Genomic DNA, 23,303 nt, shown 5'->3' on the forward strand with positions numbered 1-23,303 from the left:
ATAGTAAGAAGATGAAAAGCAGAATAGCCAGCCCAGAATTACAAAGAAGACAACAAGATGCCCAATCATAGGGCCTACCTCCAGCTCATTCACAAAAATAGGGACAGCAAGCCATCGGTTCACTTTATCCTCTATCTACGAGACCATCTGTCTCTACTTTCATGTAACATATAGTTAGTCATCCTAGAATATATCTCTCTTTGTTATGAGATATTTTATTGTAAATTTTTGTATAAATACTCCCTCATTCGAAGTATTGGGTGTGGATTCTTAGACATTTCTGTAAAACTGATTATTTTGGAAAAGAAGTATTGTTGGACAATTTTTTGTATGGCTGGCTGGATGAAGGAATAATACAAAGGACTTTTCACAGGATTCATGTGTCAAGCACCGGACAAATAAGTATCTATATCTCATGTGTTATTGTTTTCTTGTTTAAATATTTCAATTGTGTTCCATCTCTGAATATTAAACAAAAAAGTGTAATTCAGAAAGTGCTTAAGTGAAATATGTCTTTTAAATCGTTTTTATTCTAAATGTTTTCTTCTAAACTATCATAGGCAGTGAATTCTTAATTGCTCCTGCTTCTTAGTTTATCATTTCGTTCATTTAATAAAAAATTCTTAATTTCTTTTTATTGGTGATCATTCATTTTCCCTCTCTTAAAACATGTTGAAGGATTCTTAATTTCCCTTCATCCCTTTTAAGTCCATCCCGTCCTTTCAAGTTACCATTTGTTCCCTATTTAGCTATCTTGCCCTGTGAAGCCATCCTTTTGTTGAAAATCTAAGTCCAGTTAAGCCATCTTTAGATTGAATCCATAGCCCAATGGCCTAAAAAACTCAGTTCTATCCATCTGCTCCAGAATTTCACCACAAAACACAATCAAAACCCCCAAGCTTCCATAACTAGCCTAATATCTATCTAAACAAAGCTAATTCCTAAAGAGAGAGCCCTCTCCGAGTACAGATTGGCTAGATTCTGTACTTAAAAGTTGGTTTGTGGTTACCTCGGACCCCTTTCCTCTTTCCAACAACTTCTAGGAAAATCTGAGTGATAACAAGATGCATGGGGGTTGTAACACACGGAGGGGAAAATAAAGTGTGTCCCTGTGGCGAAGTAAAATTATAAGTACGGACACAAACAAATTCCTCTAGCCCGATAACGAATCTAGCCATAACTGATACATTCTATGTAATATTTCCTTAGGTTAGAACCAATTAAGAGGGCCTACCTCTTAGTATGCTTATCCCGTTTGATGATGTCCTTGCTTGCTCGTTCCATCTATCTCTCGCTTCCTTCTTCGAACACCCGGAACAATTAAACAACATCAAACAACAACCATGATAATAGACAAATTGTAATTCAACCTACTTAATAAGTCAATAAACATTAAGCCATGAACATGTAAGATGACAAATCAGGTAGGAAATCAATTGATAGTTCCATATATATTGAATCAAGAAGAGATTACAACCATTGTCTTGACATTGCCGTTCTCCTCTGACAAAACCAGGTTCCCACACACTTCTGTTAGCATTCCATGATGGCCTCAACAACAATAGTTTTAAGGCTTTTCCCTTTAGGCTTCACACTAAACCAAATTCACACTTCTCCCTCACAGAACTAGAGAGCTATAACTATGAATAGCTTGATGTTTGCTCCAAACCTAATTAGCACTAGCACACCAACATTAACACTAGCTTGTTCTTGGAAAAAAGGGAGGTTTATCTAGGATAAATGGATAGGAGATGGATCCTCTTCTCATGGGATAAGGTCTTATCTATTGAGGTAGTTCCATCATTATAGGGGAAAGGAGCCCAAATTGACATCCTCATCCCCATCCAGCCAAACCATTTACCAGAATTCCGTTACGAAGCTTCTAGAGTTGGAAGCTTTGGCTATTTATTTAAAATAATTTCCATAAGAGGACCGACGTGGCTGGAACAAAGGCCATTAGCGCCAGCCTTGTAAACTGGGAAAAACAAAAGTTTTTGGGGAAATGGTGCAAAAGGGAATTGTTCTGCTCATGAAGAGGGACACAACGAGAGTTTCTTCATGAAGGGTAAGCATGTAGGGTTCACTATAGAGGTCCTCCATGATCAATGAATGGGAATTTTAGGGACAGTGACGAAATGCTGTGTAATAGGTGCCCCATAAAGTGTGAAGGCCGAACTATAGTGAGGAATGAAATTCTTTATGAATCAGTGCAGGGGAATCGTAGTCCGCCGTCAGAAAACCTGCAAGCAAGTACATATACATATACATAACTAAGAACTCTATCAAATGATACATGAATCATAGCATGGACGCAATCATCCAGAGAATGATCATGTAAATGGATCCAGGGATGGGCGCAACCATACGTCAAAGAGGATCATGATGAAACCAAGGTATGGTTGTAGCCATCCAAAAATGAGAAGGATGCCAACATGAAAACAACTCGAACAGTCGCTTTCGGCATAGAGCAAAAATTAAAATGAAAAATACTCTATCTTAATCAGGTTTTCCAAAATTTTAAGCCATTGAAAGACTTATAAATATCATTTATGGATCGAATATGGCCATCGAACGGAAAGAGAGAGGTCACGAGGTGGAAGACCACCAAACTTCTCAAAGCACAACATGTATTAACGCTTTGAGGTGATCTGAATTTGAAACTACTTGAAATTTTTTTGCAAGGTATTCAATTCAGAATTAAACATGTTTAAAAGATTTCCATGTCTTGCAGAAAGAAAACACATGAAATTTTCAGTTGTTCATGACCCATTTAAGCATAGCAGAGTTACTTCCTTTTACTATTTAACACTTTAAAATGAATTTGATCTGCAAAATAAATCAACCACAAATGCAAAAGAAGTTGATAAAGCAGTTCACCCCCTCCAGGGCTACGTCTGCTGGGTCCAAAGCTCCCAACCGGGCTTGTCCTTGTTTTTATTAAATGCTCAAATTGAAAATACAGATGAATAGAAGCATCTACAAGAGAAATAGATGGTAAAAATGGATTCATAACACCTGAATCCTTCAGGATTGACTATTGGATCACCTCCAATGGATACCTGCAACCCTATACAGTCTTCACAAAACTGGGCCCTGGTGGCTCCTAGAACTTTCACGGCTCCAAAATCTCTATAAATGACCTCAAATGGCTGTAAGACCTACACAAATGTCTTTAGAAGGTCGAAAATACCCAAAATCAAAAAACAAATCGTCCAAAACCGACTTTCCTAGCCAAAGTTATGGCCATTTAAAGTTTCTCCAGTTTGCCCCTAGAAAAACTCCAACTAACTTTAGTTAACTCCAGATAGCTCCGCCAATTATGGCGGGTCCGCTAAATTTGGCACTCCTGCCAAAATTCCACCAACTTAACTGAAGTTACATTTAATGTTTGGTGGTTTCCTCAGATTTCGTGCCCGGCGGAATATTCATTTTTTAATTTGTTTTTGAAAAATTAAAATTTCTAATGTTATGGACAAATTCTTCTTTTTGCCATAACTTCCTCATACAGCGACCGTTTTTCGAACCGTTTGCGACACCGGAATTGGAAAGAAGAGCACTTTCCAATCATTCAACTTTGAACTAGTTCTAAGCACTTTAAATTTTGAGCATTTTACGACACTTAGGACATGAGCACCTGATCACGCCTCCCCATTGGGAAGCTTTTGGACCTCAAAAGCCTTCAACTACCTGTTAAAGAGGTGAGGGTACAGCTCCCTCACTCTGTCCACCTCCATCCGCTTTGCCTTGTTCGGTTTGCTGCCTTTGAAACCAACCCGAACATAATCTACACTACTCCTTCTTGAAGTGCGTGTCCTTCTGTCAAGGATTGTATCTTCTTTCAGCTCATCTAAGAATTCTGGGAGAAATATTCTATAGATGGCAGCTGAACAACATTTTCATGATCAGCAATCAAAGGAGGTTCATAGAAACGTAAGTTTTCCACATTGACAACAGAATACATTTGCATGTAGGAAGGCAAATCTAATTGAAAAGCATTATTTCCAACCTTCTTGAGGATTTTGAATGGACCATAACGAATAGGCTTCAGCTTTTTACCTTCTCCTTGCATCCTTTCCTTACTAATATACATCCATAACTCATCTCCTTCTTGAAACTTGTGATCGACTCTATGCTTGTCGTGTCTTTCCTTGTACTTGCCTTGACTCTTCTCAAGCTGTTCTTGAATTTGCTGATGTATTTGCTGAATTCTTTCAATGAATGAACGAGCTTTGTCAATATCACTATGTCCCTCAATGGCAACATCTTTCTCAAGAATGAAATCAAGAGGTGATTTTGGTAAGTAACCAAAACAAGCTTCAAATGGTGAGGTGTTTGTGGAAGAGTGCTTGACACGATTGTAAGCATGTTGTATGTAGTGCAAATGTTCATCCCAAAGCTTGGGATGCTTGCTGCAATAACCTCTCAAGAGGTGCACAATGGTTCTGTTCACAACTTCGGTTTGTCCATCTGTTTGCGGATGGAAAGCAGTACTTTTCTTCAACTTTGTGTCCATCATCTCCCATAGGTTGGACCAAAAATTCCCCACAAATCTGGAATCCCTGTCACTAATAATGGAAGTAGGCAAACCAAAGTGAATCCATACATGATGAAAAAATAATTCAGCAGTTTGTTCAGCAGTTATAGTTTTCTTACAAGGCATAAGTATACACATTTTGCTGAAACGATCAACTACTACATATAAATAATCATGCTGCTTTCGAGATTTTGGCAAACCTCCTACAAAATCCATAGAGATGCTCTCCCATGGTCTAGAAGGTATCAGCAAAGGAGTATACAAACCAAGCTTCCTGTTGCTAGGCTTTCTTGTAACAGATAAGGAACAACCTCTTATGAACCTTGAAACAGAATCTACCATGCGAGGCCAATAGCAATACCTCTGTAGATGTGCAACTGTTTTGCTCACACCAAAATGGCCAGCAATAAGAGAAGAATGAGCTTCTCTTATGATATTTATCCTCTCCCCCTGTGGTATACACAACTTTCCCAAATGAAACAACAAATTGTCATGCATGTGATAGTCATTTTCCTCTACATGATTTCCTTTACTCAAGTTAGCATACACATATTTAAAGTCATCATCAGATGCATATTGTTCTATGTAACTATCATGTACAATGGAATCATTCTTAAGTAAAGTAATAGCACCAATAATATGCCTTGAAAGCATATCAGCAACCTTATTCAAAGTACCTTTCTTATACCTTATTACCGAATGGAACTGTTGCAAGAAGCCCATCCATCTGAAGTGTCGTGACTGTTGTAACTTGCTTTGTGATTGCAAGTACTGTAAAGGCTGATGGTCGGTATGTATAACAGTTTCTTTGCCCATCAAGTAGTGTTTCCACTTTTTGACGCTTTGTACCAACGCATACAACTCCTTATCATATGTAGGATAATTTACAACAACACCATTAAAAGTTTCAGAATGAAAAGAAATAGGCTTACCATGCTGTAGAAGAACTGCACCCATAGCATAATCACTAGCATCAGTTTGTATCTCAAATGGCTATCTCAAATCCGGTAATGCAAGGACTGGAGCTGAACTAATCTTCTCTTTCAAAGATTCGAAAGATTTTTGCTACTTGCCTCCCCATTGGAAAGCATGCTTCACACTTGTCACTGCATGCATAGGAGATGCTATAGAAGAGAAGTTAGAGATAAACTTCCTCCAATATTGAGTTGCACCCAAAAAACTTCTTACCTCTGTTATGGATTTGGGAGTAGGCCACTTCACAATAGCCTCAATCTTAGCAGAATCAATTCTCAAAGCACCTCCTCCTACTATGTGTCCCAAATAAACCAAAGAAGTCTTTCCAAATTCACACTTTGACATTTTAAGAAATAATTGATTCTTCTTCAAAACATCAAGTACTTTTCTAACATGCATGACATGATCTTCTCTAGACTTACTGAAAATTAAGATGTCATCTAAGTAGACAATAACGAAATAATCAAGAAAAGGACGCAAGACATCATCCATTACCCGCATGAAAGTTGCAGGTGCATTGCACAAACCAAATGGCATCACAAGCCACTCAAAGAGTCCTTGTTTGGTTTTAAAGGTTGTCTTCCAAATGTCACTTTCTTCAATTCTTACTTGATGATATCCACTGCGCAAGTCTAGCTTAGTGAAATATCGAGCATCTTTCAGCTGGTCTAGCAAATCATCTATCCTTGGGAGTGGGTAACGATTCTTTACCGTTATCTTGTTCAAGGCCCTGAAATCGACACACATACGCCAAGTGCCATCTTTCTTTGGAATCAATACAATCGATGACCCACATGGCGAAGTACTTGGCCTTATGAAACCCTTGTCCAACAAGTCCTTGATTTGCTTCTTTATTTCAGCATTCTCCATAATAGAAATGCGGTACATGCCTATGTTTGGAGGAGGACAATCTGGATGCAAATGGATTTCATGCTGAATATCCCTCTTAGGAGGCAAACCTGTTGGCTCCTGAAACATCTCATGATATGCATCAACTACATCATACAAATCTGATTTAAGTTTTGGATCACAATTGTCAAATGACTCATGATTCACATCAACCTTGGGCTTAATCATAAGAAGAACAAAATTCTTACTTGAATTGACTAGCCTTTTTACCTGTCCTGCATTCACCATCGTTATATTTGTCTTCTTGTGATGAGTTCTAACAATGAACTCCTTGCCATTTTTGAACAAATGATATTTGTTTTCATGGCGATGAAAGATAGCTTTCCTATCAAACAAGTAAGGACTTCCCAAAACAATTCCTGCTATATCAAAAGGTACCACATCAAGTTCAACTGTGTCAATAAAATGTGCAGTAATTGCAAAGCACAATGTGCACTTTCTTGAAACTTGTAAATTTGCATCCTTGCAAATCCATCCAAGTGGATATGGCTTCGAATGTGGAACGGTCTCAAGTTTAAGCTGCTTGACCAAGTCCTCTGATATAAGGTTTGCTTGTGACCCACTATAAAAAAGTGTGTCAATTTTAGTATGTTTTGAAATCACCCTCACATGAAACAGTTCAATTCTTTCTTCCTCATTAGGAGCTTGTACATGGCAGTTTGAGGTACTAGTGCTGGCTTGAGTTTCAATTTCTTTTTCCTTCAAGTTTTTCAAACCCATGGCTGTAATTTTGGTTTCATCACCTGAATCTTCCCCTAAATCTTGTGGTGTAGATGTAGTAGCAACAGTTTTATGTTTCCCTTTGGATTTGTTAAATTGAGGTCTTTTTTCAGGATATAATTTCCAACAGTTTTTCTCCTCATGGCCTGGTTTAGAACAGTGTTTACAGATCACTTTCTCACTCTCCTGTTTGACAAATGCATTCTTTTTTCTCTTTCCCTTGGAGGTTTTTTCTTTGTTTTTCCCCTTGGGGGGCTTGTTTCTACCCTTTTCAAATGTGTTTTTTCCCCTTGCCTCTAAATGGGTAGCTTGGACACAAACCTCGTCCAGGCTAGTAGGGTTAAACATCAATATGGTGTGTCTAAGGTAGCTATGCAAGCCACCGATGTATTTCAGCAAGGTTTCTTCGGTCTGTAAATCTACCCCTAACAAGAGAGCTCTTCTCCTGAATTCTTGGGTGTAGTCTTGGACACTCTAACCCTTAAGTTGTCTGAAATTTTGCCAATTCATAATGGCTTTCTGCATGTGAGCAAGAGGATAAAACTGTTTTCTAATGTCTAACAGAAATTTAGGCCATGTTAAGGTAACCTTACAAAATTTCTTGATCTCCTCTTTAGTCTTGGCCTCCCACCAGACCAATGACGCTCCATCCATTCTCAAAGAAGCCAACTGAATCTTTGTGGCATCATCATGCATATTTTGGATCCTCAAGTAAACTTCCAACTGCCTAATCTAGTTTTCAAGCTTTTTTGCATTCACTTCACCATTAAACATAGGTAATTCGAATTTTACATCAAGCTTCAAAAAAGGACTTTTTCCAGAGGATCTATGCTTATGAACAGAAGAAGACGAGGATGAAGAGGAAGAAGGTGAAGATGGGGGTGGTGGATCACCATTTCCTCCATGTCCTTTCTTGGAATGATCATCATCCTTCTTACCTCCTGAAGAGCCCTCTCCTTCATGTGGATGTTTGGACCCTTCTCCAGCCAATTTCTCATTTCTTTCTTGCTACAATATCCTCACCATTTAAGTGAGGTCCAAGAAAGCCTTTCTGAAGACTCTTTCTTCTTCTCTTGGATCTGTCTCTATAGGAATTTCTCCTTCATGTTCAGACATCCTTGAAGCTTCTGCTGAGACTCTTGAGGGTGAAATTGAAGGTGGAGGTGATGGCTCTCTGGCCTTCCTTGACTGAGGATTCTCTCGTTCTCTAGTCAACTGTCCTTCCCCTCTTTTAGGTTTCAACCTGGTAAGCATCAATACTTGCAAGACAGTTAGAAGATATTTGCACAAAAACCCTGAGCTCTGATACCAACTTGATCTGAATTTGAAACTACTTGAAATTTTTTTGCAAGGTATTCAATTCAGAATTAAACATGTTTAAAAGATTTCCATGTCTTGCAGAAAGAAAACACAAGAAATTTTCAGCTGTTCATGACCCATTTAAGCATAGCAGAGTTATTTCCTTTTACTGTTTAACACATTAAAACGAATTTGATCTACAAAATAAATCAACCACAAATGCAAAAGAAGGCGATAAAGCAGTTCACCCCCCTCCAGGGCTACGTCTGCTGGGTCCAAAGCTCCCAACCGGGCTTGTCCTTGTTTTTATTAAATGCTCAAATTGAAAATACAGCTAAATAGAAGCATCTAAAGAGAAATATATGGTAAAAATGGATTCATAACACTTGAATCCTTCAGGATTGACTATTGGATCACCTCCAATGGATACCTGCAACCCTATACAGTCTTCACAAAACTGGGTCCTGGTGGCTCCTAGAACTTTCACGGCTCCAAAGCCTCTGCAAATGACCTCAGATGGCTGTAAGAATTGTACCAATGGCTTCAGAAGGTCGAAAATACCCAAAATCAAAAACAAATTTGTCCAAAACCGACTTTCCTAGCCAAAGTTATGGCCATTTAAAGTTTCTCCAGTTTGCCCCTAGAAAAACTCCAGCTAACTTTAGTTAACTCCAGATAGCTCCGCCAATTATGGTGGGTCCGCCAAATTTGGCGCTCCTGCCAAAATTCCGCCAACTTAACCGCAGTTACATTTAATGTTTGGTGGTTGCCTCGAATTTCATGCCCGACGGAATATTCCTTTTTTAATTTTTTTTTGTAAAATTAAAATTTCTAATGTTATGGACAAATTCTTCTTTTTGCCATAACTTCCTCATACGGCGACCGTTTTTCGAACCGTTTGTGGCGCCGGAATCGGGAAGACGAGAAATTTCCAATCATTCAACTTTGAATGAGTTCTAAGAACTTTAAATTTTGAGCATTTTACGACACTTAGGACATGAGCACCTGATCATGAGGGATTGTGGATTTCTTAACTTATTTCGGACCTCGGGACTCAGAGCTCAGAATGATTTTCTAGAGTATCTCATAGGATTATGGGATGTAGGTCGTGAGATCTTCATTATTGGAGATCAAGAGTTTGATTTGGAGGTATCTGACATCTATTTCATCATTGGACTGTCCAAGAGAAGAGAGAGGACCCAACTCTTCATAACTTGTACTGTAGGAGAGAGCACTAGTACATTGATCATTTCCATGAGGCCACATGATATGTGAAAAAAAGAAAACCAAACCAGCAAGAAAATTGTGAAATGCTCAGTAGTGCGAATAGTAAGAAAAGGAGAGAGCACTAGTACACTGATCATTTCCATGAGGCCACATGATATGTGAAGAAAAGAGAACCAAACCAACAAGAAAATTGTGAAATGCTCACTACTGTGAATAGTAAGTATTTCTGATCACTATCTTTTTTTTTTTTTTATCTAGGGTGTGTTTAGTCGATATGCAGAGAGTTATGTACAAACATTTTTCTATTGTTAAGATTTTGACAATGTTCCCATTAGTTGTCTACACCTGCAGGATACGCATAGGCCACAATCAACTTCTATCTCTCATTTACCCTTGTCTTTTTCATCCCCATATTTTTGGGAAAACACAAAAATTTATTGCATCATTATTGATTAATATCGAAAATGGAAAAAAAGGCACAAAAGGATGGCACTGCTTTATTTTTTTTACGCATAGACGAGGCAATCTGAAATTCTCTTAGGCTTCACAATAAATTGAAAAGTTTTTTAGCACTAGTTTTTTCATTTAGTTAGACATCCCAATAAGATGTGAGTAGCAATAGGCTCAAGGATTTCTAATTAATATTAATTTAACTATGGTGGGAAAATATATCTATTATTCCATTCATCAATATACAATATTTGGTCTGCTACCCAAAGAACGACCCCGGTTAATTGTCCTCCTAACAATCAAGTTAAGGTCATTTGACGATTAAGGCGTTGGATTTTATGTTATAATTGAAGGCATGCATTGTTTACAAAATATTCGCTATACAAGTCCTAAGGTCATGTATCAGAGGCTAACATATTTTAGTTATTGCATCAAATTTAAATATATACTATTTGGCACAAAGTAGCATTGTGCCTGATTGTAGAATGCATAATTGATTACCAATATTATTTTATCCTCTTATTTCCCAAAAAAATTCCCTTATTAATTGGACATGGCACAAAGTGGCATTGTGCCTGATTGTAGCATGCATAATTGATTACCAATATTACTTTATCCTCTTATTTCCCAAAAAAAATCCCTTATTAACTGGACATAGGGGTAAACGGTACCATTTATTTAAATATTTGTTCGAATTTGATTCCCATTAATTAATTTGGCTCCGAATTAATTCTAAACATAAATAAGGTCATGACCAAATTTTTCACATGACAAATTGTATTTTTGAATTTTCCATAATATAACAGCACTGAGTTTCGTTATACGTCAACTTCCAAAGAGTGAACTAGTTAACATTGATGAAAATTTGAAAACGAGTTTGAAATTACAGTCTAGGAGGAATCTCCTTCTATTTATTTTGTGTTTTTGTTGTGATAGGGTAGAATGACAACTCTAGTAGCTGCATTGTTTCTTACCTAGGATGTATTGTGCATATTGTGCATGATGTCATGTTGTTATAGACATATTTGGGCACTGCAACCCCAAACTCATATGTCCATAAACCAAGGTATCTTTAGTCCCTAAAGGTGTTGTTTCATACCCCAAAGGATCATGGTCAACTGATTACATCATTTCCCAGAAGTTCCACCTGAAAAACTACACAAAATAGGCCAAAACGGGACCATACTGACTGCTCCATGGTCAAGGTGTGATGCATACTGGCTGCCACACTAGCCAAGTGTGATGCATATTGAAATGGCCTTCTGTGGGGTGCGATGAGTGAGAATAAACAAATGGCAGAGACAGTTTTCTAAGTGGATGATCATGGAATCTTCTAGAAACTTCTCTTGTGACACTTGCCTCTCTGAATTCGCCCAGGGATGAGTAAGAGATCAATGAAATCTCCAAGTGGAACCAAGAACTATCATTGGAATGAAAGTAATAAAAAACCCAGAGCTGACTCACACCCTTGCAAAACATCTATAAATGGATCCCTCACTTGAGAGATCTAGAGGCTGGAATTTTGTAATTTGTAAGGAAGTGTTGTTGGTTTATCTATTAGAAGAGACATTGTATTGTTGGGTGATCTTGCTTTTCATGAGGCGAAGAGGGCTTATATGTTGGGAGCATGATGCTGGATCAGACAACTGGGTTGTAATCCTCTCTTCTACTATTAATAAAGTTCTTTGAGTTTTCCTCCATATAATCATGTATTTGTGAATCTTAATGTTTATGAATGCAGTTGTATTGTCAACGTGTTTCTGATTCTGCATTGTTTATGATGTTTTAGATAGAGATGCTTTGATGGTTTTTTGTTACTTTGACTCTATAGGTACTCCTTGAAGCGGGACAAGTAAGAGAGGAGTGGAAAATTCTATCAAGGGAAAGAGAAATCAAGCAAGGATCAAATCGGATGATCCAGGTCGGTCCTCTTTTCTTCCCTCTTATCTATTACACTTAAAGGAAATCTAAAATTGCTTTGATTGTTTGTTTCTAAGATAGCTACCCATCTTAGTGGGACTAGCAGTTCGAATCGACACTAGTTTTCCCTGAAACAAAATGGCGACTCCACTGGGGAACGAATAGTTTGTTTTGTTTGTTTATTGTTTGCTTTATAAACTACAGACGGAGCCTGAAGTTAGCCAGCTAGCCTTCGAAACGCCTTTGCTATGCAATTGCAAAGTAGATGAATGCTGCTTCAGTCAATCTCTGGGTTGGTTTATGAACTGAACATCTGACTTACAAGCATTCTAAGTGCCCTTGTGGTAGCTCAATAACCTCATAAGATCATACCCCTATACTTTGTTTTTACTGTCCATCATAACTCAACCTAAATCACTGAACTTAGCTACAAATTTTGAGCAAAAACCAAGCTCAGTTTCGCTCCCTAGTCCATCGCACTGTCTGTAACTGGGCAGCCTGTATGCATCACACCTCCCGTGTGTTTCAGGTGAGATGCATCCCTGTTTCCCTGTGTTGCAGGTGCGATGATTGAGTGATACTGTTTCTCTCTTTGAAAGTTGGTTTTTCCTCCTTGTTTTCAGCTCTATTCAGTAGTTTTGTTGTTCATGATTAGTATCTTCTTGCTGAAACCTTCTTCCTTCACACATTTCAGCCTTCATTAGTTAGGAATTGTAAATGTTTTTGTGTATTTTTGAATCATTTACAGTCTTCCTTTGTCGAAAGTAACTTAATCAAACCGTCTTTTTTTTTTTATGCAAGTGTCGTAATTGTCATTTTGAATCAAAAGAAGAGTGTCGTAAAGTCTTCCTCTTCTAGATAGTTGATTGTACTTTTGTCATTATACTTGATTTGAATTGTTAGTATTTGAAGTGTCGAAAGTTGTTTTCAATTCGAAATTGAAAAGTTTCATCTTAGTTCTCCTTTCATTTTGAAAAGAAATTGTTAAAAATGTCATTTTGAAAGAAAATAGTTCAGATTTGTATTAACTTTCCTTTTTGGCATTCACACATTAAGGAAGTAGAAAACAAATACATGCATGTGCATTTTCATTTTGACTGCATGCCAAATATGATTTAGGAAAGTGCATTTAGTGTGTGCTCTATGCTCTCTACTGAAAGAAAAATCATAACCTTCTGTCCTTTGTAGCTAGGATTTTCATTACTAAAAAAAAAAAACGATTGTTTATCATTTTAGATTGCATATTTAGAAATTTTACATCTACATCACGCGGTGAACCTTGAAAGACAAACTTCTAAGCAAGATCAACTCTAAAATAAATCTCAATGAACATAAAAATGCTTTGGAACCTAACGCAACACATCTAGAAGTCTAGGCTAGAGATGTGTTCCGGCGTCGTAAAACCTGGTAACTATCGTTTTCATCGAAGGTTGGGTGATTCCTCCTCTTTGATACGACAAGTGCCAGTACGGACTTGTGCTCCCCATACCGTCGAGTATATATTGGGAGACTATTAGTTTCAATCTTTGTAGCCTTCCTCCAGTGATCAAACATGCTCCTACAAAGTGATTTTAAAGTGTCGAGGTCAAATTTTGTCATTTTAGTGAGTCTTCAAACAAAATTTGGTCACTAGGTACTAGGTCTAGGGTTTGCTTTTACTATTGTCAAAGTTGTCCAAATGTTAGTCCATGTCATCGTTCAGCTGAGTGTACCATCATTCAGAGGGTTTTCATTATCATGTCAAGTTCCACTGGGTCATTTTACACCATATTCATGCTTCAGTTGCGCCTAGGTAAGTTCATTTCCCTCTCCTAGGGTTTTGAAGGCAATTTCTCTTGGACGGTCAAATCATCAGAAAAACTTGTATCCTGATGTTCATACACCTTCCCCTATCCTTAAATTACCTTATCAAACACTTCCCATCACTGAAATTCCCCAAATTCCTCATTTTCGCACAAACCCTAGTTTTTTGCTACAACTTGGCAATTTTCTAGGTTGGACCTGTGTTTTGCCTTTTTCGACCCCTTCCCCTCACTCAATATTTGAAATTCCACTTTTCCCTACTTCTTAACATCCCTCCCTACTTCCAAGAATTTTCTCAAGAATTTAGAAGCCGCTTATCGCCTTCATTTCGCTTCATTTCGACAAATCCCTTGTTCCACACATCGGGATAGGTTTCACTCAAATGATGTTTCGGAGCAATAAAAGATGAATTTTTGAAAAGTGAGAGAGGGTTTTATCCAAAACATGCCAAGGAAGAAAAACCTCCTTCACGTTTTACACAGGTGTCATGGTTTTGGAGAAATGTCAAAAATACAATCACCTCGAGAGAATTGATGCACCTTTGAAGTGACCTTGGGAAAATCAAGTTTTCTCCTAGCTCGGTTGTCCAAATGACATCTTTTATGTGCCACATGATAACTAGACACAAAGCTATTTCCAATAAGCTATCACGAGCTCAATTTGAAGTTGAGGAAGACATTCAAACGTTGACTGTAATAGCACTCTGCCTTTAGGCAGCCTCATTTGGCACATTTTGACCAGTCTTGGGAGATTTGATTTTTGACAGGGTAAATAAATCTAAATTGGAAAATACTGGTTGGTTTGCAAATTAGACTCAAATACCTTTCCAATGAGCTATCTTGTTCCCAGTTTGGACACAGGGAAGGCCTCCAAAAGTCACCTAGAAAAGGGCACGACACACATAGAGAGCACGGCGCACTGGGAGAAAATTTCCAGTGTAAATTTACACTGGCGCGACGCACATGGAAGGCGCGGCGCATAGAGCTTCCAAGGCTGATTTTGCTTAGAATTTGCAACCAATTGCCTTCAATCCCTTGAATTTTCTAGGTGGGGTCAATCTCTCAGTGTTTCATCCATTTTTTTGTTAGTATGATGATAATTCATGGCAGCTTATGGTTGCACAAAAGCTCTTAAACCCTACCACCTAAAAACACCAAAGCCATTGTTGCTAGGGTTGCAAAATTGTGGTGTTGGTGCAAAGGCTCCTCTTTCACCTCTCATCTTTTCCCTCCTCTCCATTTTTCCCTATCCTCCCTTTCTCATTTTTCCTATTATCCCTACCCTAAAACACTACCAAACCCTATTCTCTTTCCCCTCCTCTTATTTGTCAAATATACACCCCAAAACCCTACCTTATCAAAACACCAAAACCCTACCCTATCAAATCCCCAAATCCTCCTATATATCCCTAAACAAAACTTCTCCCCATGACCCCTATTCCCATCATATTATCCCCCTCCTAACACTCCCTTTTTTCATTGTTCCCCTTTGTGGTAGATATCACAAACAACACCTAACTTCACACCATCATCAAAGGGCAGCCCAAATACACTACACACAGCAGTAATGGCATCACAACATTCATCAAAGTATGGGATGGAGACACAAAGTGACTCATCCTCAGAAGAGCAGGTTCCCAGGAGACATCACAAGAGTGGCAAACATGTTGGGGATGAGCCCACTACCCTCACTGAATTACAAGCATGCCCTCTTGCCATGTCATGTTTCCAGCACCTAGCATGTTTTGAATTTTGTCAAAGGGTGGCTAATGTTAGAGTTAATCATGAGTTGTCCTGTATTTTTGTGCTTCACCTACATGGAGTTCAGTCTATCTTGGCCGGGGACACCTTCACATTGACACCCGAAACTATCTCAGTGGCAACAGGCATACCAAATGTTGGAGAACAGTGGCATAAGAAGAAGAAGGTGGATAGGCAACACTCTGAGCCTTACATTAAGGCCATATTCTTGAATCATATCACAAGAGTCTTTCCATTCAAATATTTAAAAGATGAGTATGCTCCACTCATTAAATTGATCATGAAGTACTTCAGTTGTGAGGTATGAGTGCAAAGGCCCGGATAAGGAGCTTGAAGGCAAAATTGAGCAAAGCAACAAAAGAGGCAAAAGAGGTAAAAGAGAAAGATCGGCTTCGAATCTTGGCTGAAGCTTCTGTGGCCTAGCATAGTGCCTCTTGGAGAACCTCCAGCTTGGGGAAATTTTGGTTACATGACAAATTTTTGGGCAAAACACAAGTTTTTTCTCCCGGTGGCGCGGCGCTAAAAATAGGGAACTCCAAATGAAGAATGGTTTGTATTTTTGGATTCAGCATGAAAAATAATGACTACTGGTGCTTGGACAAGAAATTTGGGCAAGATCTGAGTCTCCAGGAGGTCAAAAACACCCAAAAAATGACCTCTCTGCCCCTATTTTGACACATAGGAAGCAGTCTTGGGAGAATGAAGATTTGGAGGGGCAAATGAGCACAAAATTCAGAAATTCCACTTGGGTTGGAAAGTAGACAGGCCAGGCTTTCCAACAAGAACACTTGGGTACAATTTGGACTCCCACAAGTGCCTCAAAATAGGCTCCAAAGTGGCGCGGTGCATATAGAGTTTGGGCGCGGCGCATATAGAGAAAAAGGCTAAAATCGCGTCCGTTTCGCGAAATTTCGATTCGCGACTTCTCCAAGCGGGCCCGCTCATCTACATTTCATTTTTTCAGCACCTAAGGCAGAATTTAAAGTATTTTCAATCCATATTATCTCCTATCCAAGTGGCAAAGGAAGGCGAACAATCACCCAAGCCATTTGTCATGTTTGTAATGCTGCACCTGTAGCTAATGGTTGGCTTTCCACCTCCATTTTGTAATAATTCGAGTAACTCCCCAACCCTTGGGCGTTCTATATCTTAATGGCACATTCTATATATTGTATGCAAACCATTTGCAAAGAGATGATTGGCTTGAAACTTCTGGGAGACTGTGGGAAAGAAACTCTGTTTCTTCAATGTATATTTTTGACAGAGAATTAATGAAAGGCAACGGCTCTGTTTCATGATATTGATGTGGTTGTGAGTGTAGTAAATGTGTCTCTTATGTTTCATATGTATTTTTTAATGTTCCTAGTTCAATTCATATTCATTTCCAGTGAAATTTTCTGAGTTAGAAAAGGTAGAATTCAATTTTATTGCTCTGCCTGTGGGAAAATTTCATGTTTAGTGTTCTTCTTCTATTGAAAAGGATTCATGTACTTATGCCCTTTTCACTCTCCTAAGCAATCTCTCCATTCTGCATTATTTCGAACTAAATCGCTACACTTTCCGCCTGTCTTTCCTCACGGAGTAATCTATGGCTTTGTATTAAATTCTATGTGCATTGCTGTCTGTTGGTCCCATAACATCCCAGAAGCTCAGTCATTCATAAAAATTGTTTCGTGTATCCATATTCACTTACTAGCCTAAGATCAATATTTCATTGTAAGTCATCTTAGACCGTTTTGTTTATCTATTCACTGAGCGTGACTCGGAGAGATCCCTCTCCTGTTCTAGTAGGGCAGCTACCAGACTGAGCGTGGTTTGTGGTTACCCTAAATTTTGCCTTCCTTCAGCCTAGGGCAGATTTAGGTGCTAACATAGTGGCGACTCCACTGGGGAAGAAAATGGTTTGCTCGAAGATTGCTTTGGCCCAGTACACCTATCAAGCTCAGATCTGATGGTTTATGGTGAACAACGATCAGACATAAGAAGACGGCTGAAATCATTCACCTGGCGACTCCGTTCACTGAAGAATCCAGCAATCGGTGCTTCATGGTGACTCCACTGCAAAGAGGTCAGTAGCTTTGAGATTTTCAAGATGGATCGGGTTTCAAGAAGATATGCTCCCATGAGCTGAGGTCACATTCCAGGCTTTCCAAATAAGATTCTGAAAGTAGATTGGTCAAGGAATTTGCCTACGTTTAAAGATGATGGTAAGAAGGACACTGCTTTACATCTTGTTCGATTTCACATGCATATTTGCAAGTTGAAGGTTAATTTTCCTGAAGATTGCTTAATGAAGATATTCATGGTCACTCTAGAAGGTGAAGCCCAATCTTGGTATGAAAGTTTGTCGCCTGCTTGTATTTACTGTTTAAAGGATTTTCATGCCATGTTCATTGAAAGATGTAAAGACTCTTATCCATCATTAAATCTAGTTCATGACTGTTGCAAACATGCTTCTACTTTTATTGAAAGCGTTGAAAAATACTATGAGGATGATAATTTTATGGATGATGAGATCATGGAAGCCCTGGATGAAAATCCCTTTCAGCAGCGTAAAGACGATCATGAAAATTTGCAGCATGATCAAGATTGTAGTACGGTGGAAGAGGAAATAATTTTGCATCTTCAAAGTCAACAGGAATTACATGAAATGGATCAGCAGTATGAGGAATATTTATATACACCTTCACTTGAAATTAATGAAGACAATCACTGTTTGAGCGAAAGGAAACAAAGGGTCTTATCTCCTCTGTCTGAAGACGAAATAGGTCAACTCTTGCACGGTTATGTTCCAGCTCAAGCTAAAGCAGATTTTCAGTGCACACATGGTCAAGAAAGTGTTGGTGAAACTTCTTCCTCTTTTGAAAAGGATGATATTCTGGTGAATAGCTTTATAGATCAGCCGGTTGAAGAATTCCATATGGCTGAAAGTGATGAAAGAAAAAGTTTCATTTCGGATCTGTCCATAGAAGAAGACAACATGCATGGAAGTCCAGTTCTACTTTCAGAATGTGATAACATTAAGTCAACCCTTTCAGATCTAGATTCGGATTATGGTGACCAAGAATACCTTGTACTAAGTCACATGAAAGAGAACTATGCTGCTGAAATCATATGGAATGAAGAAGGCAGAGTTTTGGATCCAAATGTTCTCATGTCATCAGAACACAGTCTTCATGAGGAGGTAATCCAGTCAGCTCATGAACAGCAAGATGAGAATTTTGCTCAAGCAAGTGAAAAATTTCCTCTCGATGAATTTATGGTAGATGATAGAAATGTTATTGTTAGGTTTCAAGAAACATCTGAAGTTGCTTTTCTCATGATTGATGAATGTGATGAATGCAATAAGAATCTGGCTATCATATTGTATGAAGATGACCTACCATATATTCAGGCTACCAAAGAGAAGAACATTCAGGATTGTCTTTCAAACTCTTCCTCATATGTTTCATTTTTTGAAGTGTTATTTGAAGAGGAAATCCGCTCATCTGCTTGTTCAGAATTTTTTGAAGACCAGGAGCATACTCTTATTTATGAAGAAGGACCAGAATAAAGAGAAAAAGATACCTTGTTTTTTCAGTAGGAGGAAAGACTTCATGTTTTTCAGGATCCAATGGCAGATTGGTTGCAGTCAATAGTGAAGGTGATTATTGCAGTATTCAGTGATGAAGGGGATCATGGTCAATTATGTTTTTGGAGGCCCAGTTACCAATATCTGTTGTTGACCAGCAGATCTGATCCGGAGAATCAATCAAGGAGGCATCTACTTGATTGGTTACATTGGAAGACACATTACACATGATTGTACATATTGCATTAATAAACAGGTGGCTTTCATCATGATTTGAAACCCTCGAATCTTGATGGACTACTGCCATTGAATAAGTTTTGTCAGTTCTTGTTCTAGTTAAGTCAGTCATGAGTCATTTCCTTTTGCATTGAGTCGGTTTTTTCGGTCATGTTGGTTTCATAATTAAGTCGGTTTAAGTCAAGTTTCAGTCAATAAATGAGTCGAAGTCTTGTGTTTTTTGTCGAAATAATGACTCCATAGCCCCAATCGACGAAGGCACTGTCTAGCTCTTCCAGAGATCTGCAGTTCTTGGCACCTCCAAGGAGCTACCACCCCCCATTGGAGCCAATGTTAGTGTGAGTCTTTGCAGCCTTCCTCCAGTGATCAACAATGCTCTTACAAAGTGATTTTAAAGTGTCGAGGTCAAATTTTGTCATTTCAGTGAGTCTTCAAACAAAATTTGGTCACTAGGTACTAGGTCTAGGGTTTGCTTTTACTCCTGTCAAAGTTTTCCAAATGTCAGTCCATGTCACCGTTCAGCTGAGTGTACCATCATTCATAGGGTTTTCATTATCATGCCACTAGGTCATTTTACACCTTATTCATGCTTCAGTTGCGCCTAGGTAAGTTCATTTCCCTCTCCTAGGGTTTTGAAGGCAATTTTTCTTAGACGGTCCAATCATCAGCAAAACTTGTATCCTGATGTTCATACACCTTCCCCTATCCTTAAAGTACCTTATCAAACACTTCCCATCACTGAGATCCCCCAAATTCCTCATTTTCGCACAAACCCTAGTTTCTTGCTACAACTTGGCAATTTTCTAGGTTGGACCTGTGTTTTACCTTTTTGGACCCCTTCCCCTCACTCAATCTTTGAAATTCCACTTTCCCCTACTTCTTAACATCTCTCCCTACTTCCAAGAATTTTCCCAAGAATTTAGGACCCGCTTATCCCCTTCATTTCGCTTCATTTCGACAAATCCCTTGTTCCACACATTGAGATAGGTTTCACTCAAATGATATTTCTGAGCAATAAAAGATGAATTTTTGAAAACTGAGAGAGGTTTTTGTCCAAAAAATTGCAAGGAAGAAAATTCTCCTTCAGTGTTTTCACAGGTGTCATGGTTTTGGAGAAATGTCAAAAATACAATCGCCTCGGGAGAATTGATGCACCTCTGAAGTGACCTTGGGAAAATCACGTTTTCTCCTATCTCGGTTGGCCAAATGATGTACTTGATGAGCCAAATGATAACTATACACAAAGATATTTCCAATGAGCTATCATGAGCTCAATTTTGAGTTGAGTAAGGCATTCAAAGGTTGACTGTAATAGCACTCTACCTTTAGGCAGCCTCATTTGTCACATTTTGACCAGTATTGGGAGATTTGATTTTTTACAGGGAAAATGAACTCCAAATTAACACCTTCTAGCTGGGTTGGAAAGTAGACTCAAATACCTTTCCAACGAGCTATCTTGTGCCCAATTTTGACACCGGGAAGGCCTCCAAAAGTCACATGGAAAAGGGAATGACACACATAGAGAGCGCAGCGAACTAGGAGAAAATTTCGAGTGTAAATTTACACTGGTGCGACGCACATGGAAGGCGCGGCGCATAGAGCTGCAAAGGATGATTTTTCTCAGAATTTGAAACCAATTGCCTTCAATCCCTTGAATTTTGCAGGTGGGGTCAATCTATCAGTGTTTCATCCATTTTTATGTTAGTGTGATGATAGTTCATGGTGGCTTATGGTTGCACGAAAGCTCTTAAACCCTACCACCTAAAAACACCAAAGCCATTATTGCTAGGGTTGAAAAATTGTCGTGTTTATTCCAAGGCTCCTCTTTCACCTCTCATCTTTTCCCTCCTCTCCATTTTTCCCTATCCTTCCTTTCTCATTTTTCCTATTATCCCTACCCTAAAACACTACCAAACCCTATTCTCTTTCCCCTCCTCTTATTTGTCAAATATACACCCCAAAACCATACCTTATCAAAACCCCAAAACCCTACCCTATCAAATCCCCAAACCCTCCTATATATCCCTAAACAAAACTTCTCCGCATGACCCCTATTCCCATCATATTATCCCCCTCCTAACACTCCCTTTTTTCATTGTTCCCCTTTGTGGCAGATATCACAAACAACACCTAACTTCACACCATCATCAAAGGGCAGCCTAAATACAGTACACACAGCAGTCATGGCATCACAACATTCATCAGAGTATGAGATGAAGACAAAAGGTGACCCATCCTCGGAAGAGCAGGCTCCCAGGAGACATCACAAGAGTGGCAAACATGTTGGGGATGAGCCCACTACCCTCACTGAATTACACGCATGCCCTCTTGCCATGTCATGTTTCCAGCACCTAGCATGTTTTAAATTTTGTCAAAGGGTGGCTAAAGTTAGAGTTCATCATGAGTTGGCCCGTATTTTTGTGCTTCACCTACATGGAGGTCAGTCTATCTTGGCCGGAGTCACCTTCACATTGACACCCAAAACTATCTCAGTGGCAACAGGCATACCAAATGTTGGAAAACAGTGGCATAAGAAGAAGAAGGTGGATAGGCAACACTATGAGCCTTACATTAAGGCTAGATTCTTGAATTAGATCACAAGAGTCTTTCCATTCAGATATTTGAAAGATGAGTATGCTCCACTCATGAAATTGATCATGAAGTACTTCAGTTGTGAGGTATGAGTGCAAAGGCCCGGATAAGGAGCTTGAAGGTAAAATTTAGCAAAGCAACAAAAGAGGCAAAAGAGGTAAAAGAGAAATATCGGCTTCGGATCTTGGTTGAAGCTTCTGTGGCCCAGCATAGTGCGTCTTGGAGAACCTCCAACCCAAATTTGAAGAAATTTGGGGAAATGTTGGTCACATGACAAATTTTTGGGCAAAACACAGGTTTTTTCTCCCTGTGGCGCGGAGCTAAAAATTGGGAGCTCCAAATGAAGAATGGTTTGCATTTTTGGATTCAACATGAAAAATTACGACTACTGGTGCTTTGACAAGAAATTTGGGCAAGATCTGAGTCTCCAGGAGGTCGAAAACACCCAAAAAATGACCTCTCTGCCCCTATTTTGACACACAGGAAGCAGTCTTAGGAGAATGAATATTTGGAGGTGCAAATGAGCACCAAATTCAGAAATTCCACTTGGGTTGGAAAGTAGACATGCCAGGATTTCCAGCCAGCACACTTGGGCACAATTTGGACTCGTACAAGTGCCTCAAAATAGGCTCCAAAGTGGCGCGGCGCATATAGAATTTGGGCGTGGCGCATATAGAGAAAAAGGCCAAAATCACGCCCGTTTCGTGAAATTTCGATTCGCGACTTCTCCAAGTGGACCCACTCATCTACGTTTCACTTTTTCGGCACCTAAGGTAGCATTTAAAGTATTTTCACTGCAGATTGGCTCCTATCCAAGTGGCAAAGGAAGGCAAACAGTCACCCAAGCCATTTGTCATGTTTGTAATGTTGCACCTGTAGCTAATGGTTGGCTTTCCACCTCCATTTTGTAATAATTTGAGTAACTCCCCAACCCTTGGGCATTCTATCTCTTCATGGAACATTCTATATATTTTATGAAAACCATATGCAAAGAGTTGGTTTTCTTGTAACTTCGAGGAGACTGTGGGAAATAAACTTTGTTTCTTCACTGTATATTTTTGACAGAGAATTAATGAAAGGCACCGGCTTTGTTCATGAGATTCATGTGGTTGTGAGTGTATTAAATGCATCTCTTATGTTTCATATGTATTTTTTAATGTTCATAGTTCAATTCATATTCATTTCCAGTGAAATTTTCTAAGTTAGATAAGGTAGAATTCAATTTTATTGCTCTACCTGTGGGAAAATTTCATGTTCAGTGTTCTTCTTCCATTGAAAAGGATTCATGTACTTATGCCCTTTTCAC

This window comes from Pinus tabuliformis, chromosome 2_2 (genome assembly GCF_031772625.1).
Source record: "Pinus tabuliformis cultivar Carrire ecotype Pingquan chromosome 2_2, CPIR1, whole genome shotgun sequence".
NCBI lineage: Eukaryota > Viridiplantae > Streptophyta > Pinopsida > Pinales > Pinaceae > Pinus > Pinus tabuliformis.